This window comes from Camellia sinensis, chromosome 10 (genome assembly GCF_055761805.1).
Source record: "Camellia sinensis isolate YWXY chromosome 10, ASM5576180v1, whole genome shotgun sequence".
In the NCBI taxonomy this organism is placed as follows: Eukaryota; Viridiplantae; Streptophyta; class Magnoliopsida; order Ericales; family Theaceae; genus Camellia; species Camellia sinensis.
The window spans coordinates 72,069,252-72,080,873 of NC_138970.1; positions in this window are offsets into that span (position 1 = coordinate 72,069,252).

The following is an 11,622-nucleotide window of genomic DNA, read 5'->3' on the forward strand; positions in this document are numbered from 1 at the left end:
ATAAGTAATCTAACTGAGGTAAAAATGACCTAGGATAAGAATAAACTTAGATTTAACTAAATAGTGGCACTATGTACAACTTAGTGTGGCGGGGTTCTCACGTTCAGTTTGGGTGAGACTTGGAGGGATCAGTCTGGCTGAGACTAGGTTGCACTCAGTTTGGCTGAGCTCTTTATGCTCAGTCTGACTGAGACTAGGTTTAACTCAATCTGGCTGAGCTCTTCATGCTCAATCTGGCTGAGGCTTGGAGGTCTCAGTCTGGCTAAGCTCTTCATGCTCATTCTGATTGAGACTAGGTTTAACTTAATCTGGCTGAGATCTTTATGCTCAGTCTGGCTGAGGCTTGGCTTAACTCAGTCTGGCTGAGCTCTTCATGCTCAGTCTGGCTAAGGCTTGGCTTAACTCAGTCTGGCTGAGCTCTTTATGCTCAGTCTGGCTGAGGCTTGGAGGGCTCAGTCGGGCTGAGGCTTGGCTTAACTCAGTCTAGCTGAGCTCTGCATGCTTATTCTGGCTGATACTTGGAGGGCTCAGTCTGGTTGAGACTAGGTTTAACTCAGTCTGGCTGAGATCGTCATGGTCAGTCTGGTTAAGGCTTGGAGGGCTCAGTCGGGCTGAGGCTTGGCTTAACTCAGTCTTGCTGAGCTCTCCGAGTCTCAGCCAGACTGAGCATACAGAGCTTAGCCAGACTGAGACTACTGACATCGGTGGGCCCACAAAATGTTTTGACCCACGACTTAGAGCCCAATTCATGCTTCAAGTACTAAAGCCCAGCACCCTTGAGAACCCAATGTTGAACCAAAGACCAATGTCATCTAAACACTTGTCAAGTAGGGAACTAGCCACATAAGCAGACAAAGATCCTGTAGAGTTATTGCACCACACATTAGCCATTAATGAGGCTCCCACATTATTAAATGCGACAAACCCTTCACGTCGGAACAAGTAGCCTCACCGTGAACAATGCAAGCTAGAGTATAAGAAAGTTTCCATGACACGTCAAAGGTTAAGTTCATCATTCTTTCTCTCTCTCTCTCTACACAATCAATCTCTTTTGTTCTAACTTGATCGTCGGAGGGTCCGTTGGGGGATTCTCATTCCCTGTTGGACCTTTTTGTAGGCACCACCAGCGAGCTCCGAGATCGATAAAAGGTGTTGGAGGCGTGGGTCAGCCCGACTCGTCCTCCCTTGGATCAACAACATCATTAGTTGGCGCTGTCTTTGGGAAACATCACTCCAGTTAACAGTTGTGCTCATTGTTGCCGGAGACCCGTTCTCGATAATTTCTCCTTACCTTCCATCGAGATGGATGGTTACAACAAGATCCATGGCTTCTCAATATAATGTCGTTGATCCCCAAGCTGAGCCTCCCAACCCAAACAACCCACCTAAGTACTTTACAGAGCTCACCAACAACATCAACCGCTTGGCCGAACAAACCAAGCCTTGATCAACGCTTTACTCCAGCGAAATCTCCCTATACCTCCTCCACCACCACAAGATATCCCTCCCAATCGAGAACAGACCCCGAGCCATCCTTTCCAACAAGCCTACCTTTCCAACCTAGAGGGTCTACATGCCCCACCTCAAGACATGAACCCACCACCTCGGGGTTTACATCCATCAATTCAAGCACCTGTCCCTTAAGAAGAGGCTAGTAATGTTCAGCCCCCCATTGCACTCTAGAGGGGGACAATGTTCTTATTTGGGATGCGAAACTCCAAGCCATGAAACTCCAACTTCAGGGAGTCATGTAAAACATAAACCCTCCACAATAGCCAACTCCCCATTTGTCGCCTCCATCATAGACAAACCCCTACCTCCCAAGTTTAAAATGCCCTCGATCAACACATTCGACGGCACAACCGACTCGGTTGACCATTTGGAGACCTACAAGACGCTTATGATCCTCCATGCTTTCCCTGAGGAAATCATGTGTTTGGCTTTCCCCGTGACGCTTAAGGGGTCGGCTTGATTATGGTTTAGTCAACTACTGCCGGACTTTGTCTCTACTTTCTAACATCTAAGTGATTCCTTCCTGAGCCATTTCATTGGCCCTCAGTGCCAGCGGCGTCCGACAACTCAACTGCTTAATATCTGGCAGACTGAAGGGGAGTCACTACGCAACTTTGTCACCCGTTTTAACACCGAGGCCCTACAGGTGGCGGAAAATGATAACAAGGTCATCCTCACAGCCTTCATGGCCGGTTTACGACCATTCGATTTTCTTTTCTCCCTTTCTAAAAACCCTCCGACCTCTATGGCCACCCTCCTTTCTAAAGCCCAAAATTTATGAATGCCGAAGACTTTTTGGCAGCCCGCCAAGATTCCACATCTAAAAATTCACCCCCTAAAGACAAAAAAAAAAAAGAAACCGAACCCAGATCCTCCCAATATACACATCAACCCCCTCAATATACTAACTGACTTGCTCGAGCCGATCGATTGGCACCTACCTGACTACTCGGTTGGTTCGAACAATATACTCCTCTCAATTTCCCCATGGAACAAGTCTTGAACCAAATTCAAAGAGACTACAACCTGAAATGGCCTCAACCATCACGATCTCCCTCCAACTGGCGAGATAAATCTAAGTACTGCCGTTTCCATCAAGACCACGGTCACAACACTGAGGAATGTGTTAACTTTAAAGACCAAGTAGAGGATTTGATATGCCAGGGGAGCCTTAGTCGGTTCACGGTCGCCCGTGTGATAACCCTGTTTCGTATTATGCTAATTAATCTGAATTACAATTGTGATTATGTGTTTGATATGAGTTTGTGTGCCACTTATATGAATATATGTGGTTTTGAATTTCTATCTATTCAACGTAGGAATATCTGTTCAATTTACTGTTATAAACTGAAAATTGAAGGCCTTATCGGCCATAGAAACCGAACTTGACTACGTCTTTGTGATTAGTGTAATTTTTAGAGTCTATGGTGAAATTTAATTGAAAATTGATTCGGATCAAAATAATTAGATTAAGAATGATTAATTAAGTGCCATTAATTGATTATAATCAAATTTGCTTAAGTATGGCTATAAAAGGGCCATTATACACTCAATTCCTCTCTTTTTATTCAACTTGGCTGAGATTGCTCTAAGGAAAGAGAGAGAGGGTCGGCTAGAGAGGGAGAGAGGGGAAACAATTGGAGATTTGAGCAAGAGGCTTGGAAATCTTGAAGATTAACTCAAGAATTTGCTAGAATTTGGGTGTTTAAAGCTCCTAGGTGAGTAAATTCATGGGTTTTAGTTTGTAACTTGTGGATTCAAAGTTGAATGGTGATCAAGAACATGAATTGAATGAAAATGAGTTGGTTTTGATGAATTGGGAGTCAATATACACATGCATGCATAAAATTGCCATGAATTTGCATAAACTAGCATGTAATATGTTGATTATGAAAAATTGAGTTGTTGGATCATACATGCAAGCATGGTTTTGTTGAGTTTCATGAGAATGAACACCATTTGCATCATTTGAAATAGAAATGAAGTCAAAATTGGCATGCATGTTTGATTATTAAAGATATGGAGCTTATATGAGGTTTGAATGCATGAGCCATGATTATACAAAGGAATGTTGATTAATTTTGAAGAATCGGGCCATGATTTTGAGCAATTGGCCTCATATTGTTTGTGTACTCATGATACATAATGTGTTTCCCTATTTTGGTACCTTAATTCGAGCTTTGGAGCCTTTGAATATCAAGTTTGAGCCTCAAGAACAATTCTGGATTTTCCAGAATTTGGCATATCCGCTCGAGTGGGGAAAGGGCCGTTCGAGCAGGAAATACGAGCCCCCAGAAGTTTTGCAGACATGGATGTCCACTCGAGCGGGGAGATTCACGCTCGAGCGAGGAGCCATGTAGTGAGACTTTCAGCTCGAGCGTCTGAATTCACGCTCAAGCATAAAAATGAGGCAACCAGTACTTTTGCAGACCAAATGGGTCCGCTCGAGCGGGAAAGTCCACGCTCGAGCGGGGACCCCTATTTCAGAAATTTTGTAAAGATGTTCTGTGTTTCGTTTTCCGTTCTCTGTCACTTCTAAGTACTCTTAGGCATGCATTGAGCATTATGAATGAATAAAAAGGATAAGAAAGAAGCCTAAGAGGGATGTATGAATTAAGAACGGATTGAATCGTTTGTGGCCCATATGTGTTATGTAATGTGTAGGGTCAAGCTCAATGGTGAATCCAACGGCAGAACACTGTGAGTAATATCTTAACAAAGATATCTGAAGTATGTTATTTGTCCAACTACTTATTTTTATATAAGTCTTGTAAGTTTGTTACATTGGATTGGGGACAAATATTTGTTATGCCATGTGATTGGGCCAAAGGTCGTTGGATACAATTGGTTGGGCCAAAGGCCGTTAGACATGGATGATTGGGCCAAAGGTCGTCTGATACGAATAATAGTCTGACATGAATGATAGTCTGACATATGAATGAATAGGCCAGAAGCCGTACGACATTAATGAATGGTCCAGAGGCCGTGTGACATGAATGAATGGGCCAAAGGCCGTTTAACATGAATGATTGGGCCAAAGGCCGTCGGACAGGAACGGTTGGGCCAAAGGCTGTCGGGTACGAGTTAATTGGGCCCAAGGCCGTTTGACACGTCTGGAATTTTAGTCGAGTGATACATTAAATAGAAACATGAATTGGGCCTAAGGCTGTTTGATGTAACTGTTTCAAAGATTGTTCATGTATCTTCCTTATTTGATGTTATTTACTGGGCTTTTGCTCACGCTCATTCATGTTTATGTAGGTGAGCCAAGGGACGCCCAAACCCAGCCTCGGTGAAATATGTGAGAAACAGTCAAGGTTTTGGAGAGTCAGCCCAAACGTCTCTCGCACGAGACTTGTCTTCGCCTTTTTTGTTCTTTTGATATGGTTTTGTTATATTGGCGAAAACGTCAGATCATTTTTGTATATAAACTTTGGGTTTGACCGACTTAGACTTAATGATCCTGTATGTACAGAACTTTATGTTATTACTTATTTTGACGTGAGTTATTAACATGTATGTAAATGAACTGTTATGATGTGCCATGTAAACACAGCTCTATGGACAATTTGTAAGTTTGCTTCCGTTTGGCCCCTTTGCTCTGATGAGTTATGTTTGAATTAGTTTGAGGCCGTAGGTAATCCCTTAATTACTGGCCGGTTATGTCCTTAACCCATAGCGGCGGGTTCAGGTCATGACAACTCGTCCCCAGCAACGACCAATGACTGATCCGCCAGGGGACCACTACCGACATACCCCCCCGACAACCTGCACAACCTAAGCGAGACAATGATCGGCTCCCACCACAGCCCCGTCCTCTCGGTCTACGAGATCAGAGTCATCGCTGGCGGGCTCACATGCAGAGGGCCATCTCGATCAGTCCAGCGAGCAGAACTCAGAAAAATCAGACAAGGCTCCGACAAAGGAAGTAACGACATTGGATCCCCCTTCAAACACCCCAAGCAATGGTCTGAACCCATCACCTTTACAGAGGCTGACTGCATAGGCATTCGTTACCCCCACGACGATCCCCTCGTCATCTCCACTCTCTTATCCAACTACAAAGTCAGACGGGTCCTTGTCAACAACGGCAGTTCTTTAGACATTATCTTCCTAAACACCTATTGCCAACTCAAGGTCGAAGAAGAAAAGTTGTCCCCCCCTCCAAACCCCATTAGTCGGCTTCACTGGCGATCAGGTGACCTCTATAGGCTGTATCGATCTTCCCATTACCATCGAAGAATATTTACAGTAGATCACTAAACTATTCACTTTCCTCGTCATCGACTTTCCTTCTGCTTATAACATCATCCTCGGATGCACGGCTCTTAACGCCTTTTAAGCTGTCACCTCCATATACCATCTAGCCATGAAATTCTCGACCGACCTTGGGGTTGGCACAGTGAGGAGCGAGCAGATGATGGCCAGAGAGTGCTACGTCACCTCGCTAAAGGAGTTCAAAATGAAGGAGGCTATGATCATCGAGGGTCTCGATGTCAGAGACGAGGAAGAGTTAGTCAGAGGGGAACCAGTGGAGGAACTTGTCGAAGTGCCTATCGATCCTACCGATTCAACCAAAACAGCTAGGATTGGCAGCCAACTGTCCTCCCAGGCCAAGGCTGATCTCATAGCTCTCTTAGCCGAGCACAGCGATGTCTTTGCTTTGACCCATTCAGACATGCCAGGTATCGATCCCTCTTTCATTACTCATCGTCTCAATATTAAGCCCCACTTCCGACTTTTTCGACAAAGGCAACGTATTTTTCACCCAGAACGCAATAGCCTCATTACCACAAAGGTGGACAAACTACTGAAGGCAGAGTTCATAAAAAACGTGGACTACTCCAAGTGGCTGTCCAATGTGGTCTTGGTCCACAAAAATAATGGCAAATGTCGACTCTGCGTCGACTATTCCGACCTCAATCAGGCTTACCCCAAAGACAGCTATCCCCTTCCCCGGATAGATCTATTGGTCGACGCAACTGTAGGACATCAAATGCTTAGCTTCGTGGATGCCTTCTCCGGTTACAATCAAATCCTGATGCACCTGGACGACTAGGAGCACACTTCATTTATCACCGGCAGAGGGACTTATCACTATCGTGTTATGCCATTCGGCTTGAAGAATGCCAGAGCATCTTACCAACGTCTGGTTAATGCGGTCTTCCAACACTAGATAGGTCGGAACATGGAAGTCTACGTTGATGACATGCTAGTCAAGAGTAAACTTTTCTCTGATCACTTGCAGACCTGCGAGAGACCTTCCAAACCTTACGCACATATCATATGAAGCTGAATCCAAAGAAATGCGCCTTCGGCGTGGGATCTGGGAAGTTCTTGGGCTTCATGGTTAGCCAACAAGGCATTGAGGCTAACCCCAAAAAGATCAAGGCCCTGATAGAAATGCGGTCTCCCAGAATGGTTAAGGCGATTTAATGGCTCACGGGTAGAGTCGCCGCCCTCAACCGCTTTATTTCCCGAGCAACCGACAAGTGTCTTCCATTCTTCAAAGTCCTCTGACAGGCGTTCGAATGGAGCACCGAATCCGAGGAGGCTTTCCAACAACTCAAGCAGTGCATGGCCAACCTTCCCCTCCTCTCTCAAGCGCTACCAAGTGAAACCTTTTTCTTCTACTTTGCTGTGTTAAACACTGCGGTCAATGCTGCCCTCATCAGGGAAGACGGCTCAGTACAACATCCAGTTTACTACATTAGCCATGCTCTCAGAGGGGTAGAACAGAATTACCATCTGTTAGAAAAAATGGCCTTCGCCTTGGTCATAGCCTCCAGACGCCTCCGACCTTATTTCCAAGCTCACTCCATAGTGGTTTTCACTGGCCAGCCTTTGAAAAAGGTCATACAACAACTAGAATCGTCAAGAAGACTTATGCAATGGTTCGTTGAGCTAAGTCAATTAGAGTTCACCAATCTTACTCCGAACGTACCTCCTCTACCAGCAAACCTCACCACCGATGTCATGTATGAAACACATCTGTATGTAAAATTTACATTTGTATGTAAAATATTGAAATATGGCTTCAATATGTGATATGTATATCGGCAACAAACACATTTTTCTCTCTCTACCTTGAAGCACTAGATTTGACCATCGTTATCTTTGTCGAAGAAGCTAAAAAGCTTCCTTGAATTCGAAGATCTGGTCGTCAGTGAGTTGATATGGATCTGGAATTCAAGGCTGGCAGTGGCGGAGACAACAAATTTGTGTGAATCTGGAGACGATAATGGAAGATCCAGAGACCTTTACATCTCCTCCATCGTCCCCATTGGAGCTCTCTACTCCCACTCTCTCTGGCTCTTTAACTCCATCTCCTCGACCTAAAGCTCGCGGGCAGCGACAATATCGGCAGTTCCGGCTTAGATCTAAGATAGGCAACAGCTCTGCGGCGGTGGTCAATCTGACGGGTCAGATATGGAGGCCACAGTAAAACAGAGCGGCGGTTGTTGATCGGGTTTACCATATATATATATATGTATATATATATTACGGTATTATGGTAATTTTGCTTAAGTATGTCCTTATGAGAAAGAGTGGTGTTACATGTATTAATTAGTGTACCAACATTAGTTATGATATTATTATTAATCTCACTTATTATAAAAAGTATAAATATAAGAAATATCTTAAATTATGTCAGATTATCAATTAGTACATTAATTAATTCACTAATGAGTGAGATTTATAATAATATCATAATTAATATTAATATATTAATTAATACATTAATTAATATATAGCAATAGTCTATGAAAAAATATTTTTAAGTGTGAACTTTTTGACTATGAAAATTCAAAAATAAATTTACGTACCGACTTCATTGTATAAATAACCAAACTACCTAGCTGAATTTGCTGATGTGTGGGAGAAGTTATCGGGTAGTCCAAAATCAAGACCAATTCATGCGCAACGACATTGTGATTGGTCAATGGTTTGACGAATAGTCAGTGTTGTGTGATTGGTTAGTGGTTTGACGAATAGTCAGTGTTGTCCACACATGAACTCACACCGACCGGTTTAGTCAAAAAGTTATTAAAAAAATTAAAAAATTAATAATTCATACCAAAAAATCAATAATTTTCTTTTCTCTTTACTTTTTGCATATCTTTTTGTAAAAAGTCAAAAAGTTATATCAAACATACTAATTTTTTTTACATCACATTTTAGTTAAAAAATAAAAAAATTACTAAAAAAATATGTTCCCAAACGAGGCTTTAGCCAATAAGAGTGATATATGGTGCACCATATGTACTACCCCTTGAACAATTAGGGTGTGTTTGGTAACGTTTACGTTTTCAGTTTATATTTACAAAAATTTTATAAACTGGTTTTTGTTTATTTTTAGAAAAACATAAACTACAAACGTGTTCGGTAATTGACAAATTGTTTAAAAAATATAAAAAAGAGTGAAAAATGACAAGTGGTGGCAAGTGGCGACGAAAGACGGTGGTGGAAAGTGGTGACGGTGGGTGGTGGGTGACGGTAGCAGGTGGGTGGGTGATGGTGGCGGGTGGTAGCGAGTGGGTAGCGGTGGCGGTGGCAGTGGCAGTGACGGTGGCGGGTGGTGGTGGCAGGTGGGTGGCGGATGACGGGTGGTGGCGGGTAGGTTGTGGTGGCGGGTAGGTGGTAGGTGGTGGTAGTGGGTGGGTGGGTGACGGTGGCGGGTGGTGGGTGGTGGTGGTGGTGGTAGTTGAGGGTGGTGGGTGGTTGTGGCAGGTGGGTGACGGATGGCGGGTGGTGGGTGGTGATGGTGGTTGGGTGGGTGACGGTGGCGGGTGGTGGGTGGTAGCGAGTGGGTAGTGGTGGCGGTGGCGGCGGTGGGTGGTGGTGGCAAGTGGGTAGCGGATGGCGGGTAGGTGGCGGGTAGTGGTAGGTGGGTGGGTGGGTGGGTGACGGTGGCGGGTGGTAGGTGGTAGCGAGTGGGTGGTGGTGAGTAGTGGTGGTAGGTAGGTGGCGGGTGGGTGGTAGTGGTGGGTGGTTGGTGGTGGTGGTGGTGGTGGTGGTGGTGGTGGTGGGTGGTAGTGGCAGGTGGGTGGTGAGTGGTGATGGCAAGTAGGTGGCGGGTGGTGGTTGCGAGCGGTGGATGGTAGTGGCGGGTGGTGGGTGGTGGATGGCAGGTGGGTGGTGGGTGGTGGTGGTGGTGGCGGCGGCAAGGGGTGGGTGGTGGTGGCGGCAAGGGGTGGGTGGTGATGGTGGCAAGTGGGTGGCAGGTAGGTGGTGGTGGCGGGTGGTGGCAGGTGGGTGGTGAGTGGTGGTGACAGGTGGTGGTGGGGGTGGGTGGTGGTGGAAAATGGTGGCGAGTGGTGGGTAGTGGTGGCGGAAGACGGTGGTGAAAAATGGTGGCGGGTGGTGGCTAGTGTTGGGTGGTAAAAAAAAAAAAAACTGAAAACTCAAAATGGAAACACATTTTTTGTGTTTTCATTTTTTGGCCAAATTTATAAACTGAGACCACTGATTTATAAATCAAAAATTTTATCAAACAAGTTTTTATTTGAATTTTTTAAATTTTTATAAATATAAATAGAAAACTGAAAACGTAAGTGTTACCAAACAACACCTTATTAATTTTCCCCAATACAAACAATGTCGAGGACATTCTTGGGAAATGACATAGACATGCATGCACAGATATTTCTTGCAACAATACTGTTGGACATCGATGTCTCAAAATGATAGTTCCCCCACATAATGTGTTTTGCTACGTGCATTTAGGAGTTTTTGGGAAGTCAAAAAAAAAAAAAAAATATTAATTTATAATTTTTTATTTATTTTAGCTCACATTAAATTTCATATTTTTTATTTATAAAAAAAATAAAATAGATTAAAAAAATTTAAAAAATTAATTTTTTACCAATTTCTCAAAACATTAGTCTTGTTTAGTAATTATATATTTTAGTTAAAAAATTATTATAAATTATCATATGATTTTTTTATTTATTTTATATTTTTTTTATAAAAAATTAAAAAATTATTAAAATAACTTATTTTTAAATGAGACTTTAATTTTGATTGTTTTCGCAATTGCTGAGCTCCATCTTCCATAACAATAAAAATTATGCAATGACAGAAAAAACAACTGAAATAAAACTCAATTATTTAATTATATGCATTTTGTATAGTGCTTGTAGAGTTAAATTATGTGGTGTTTCAATTTAATGTTATTGATTTAAATGAAAATATCAAGAGGGCTACTATTTACAAATATCTAATTTCTTTAGACTCTTCATTTTTTTCATTTATTTTTAATTCCATTTTTGTCCAAAGATCAAATTCCATCCCCATCCCCTAACTCTCTAACCCTAATTTTCCAAACCTTAACCCTAATTTCGTCACCTCCGGCTTCACTCCTAACGCTAACCACCGTCATCGCAACACCGCCGTCACCCCCAACCACTGCTATCATTACAACACTACTGTTCACCATCTTTCTTCTTCTCCTCCACCTTCTTCTTCTTCTTCGTCAGAACAATCGGTAGCATCTGGGTTGGATCTTCATGGCTTCGATCTTCAAACTAAATAATTGCTCTGTTGCTCTATTTTTTTTTTTATCTATTCTCCTTCTCTCTCTTCCCAACGGTGGACAGCAACGACTGATCTACTCTCTTCTCTCTCATCGACTTAACTCTTTCTCTCCCTCCGTCGTCTCTTTGTAACGGTGGGCGACTTCGACGAGACCAACGACCGAGCTACTCTGACGAAGAAAGCGACCCTATCTACTTCGACAAACCTAGCGACTTGATCTACTCCTACGAGACCAGTGACTTCGACTCTGTTTGTCTTGAAATCATGTGGGTTTGCTGTGGGTTTGTCTTAAAATCATGTGGGTTTGTCTTGAAATTATGTAAACCTGTTTGTAAGTTGGTTCATAAAATTGATTGATACCTTCCAATCTGGTGTTGCTTTGGAAGGTTTGAATGTCAATCAATGTTTTCAGCTCTCTCTCTCTCTTCATTTTTGCAATCTTGAGCTGGTTAAATCTACAAGTCTAGTTATGTCAAATGGGATTATCATATATATACATGTTTGATCTAAAAAAAACTAGTTGGATTAGGATATGCTGTAAATCGAAGCACTAGACTGTAAATCAAAGAAGAA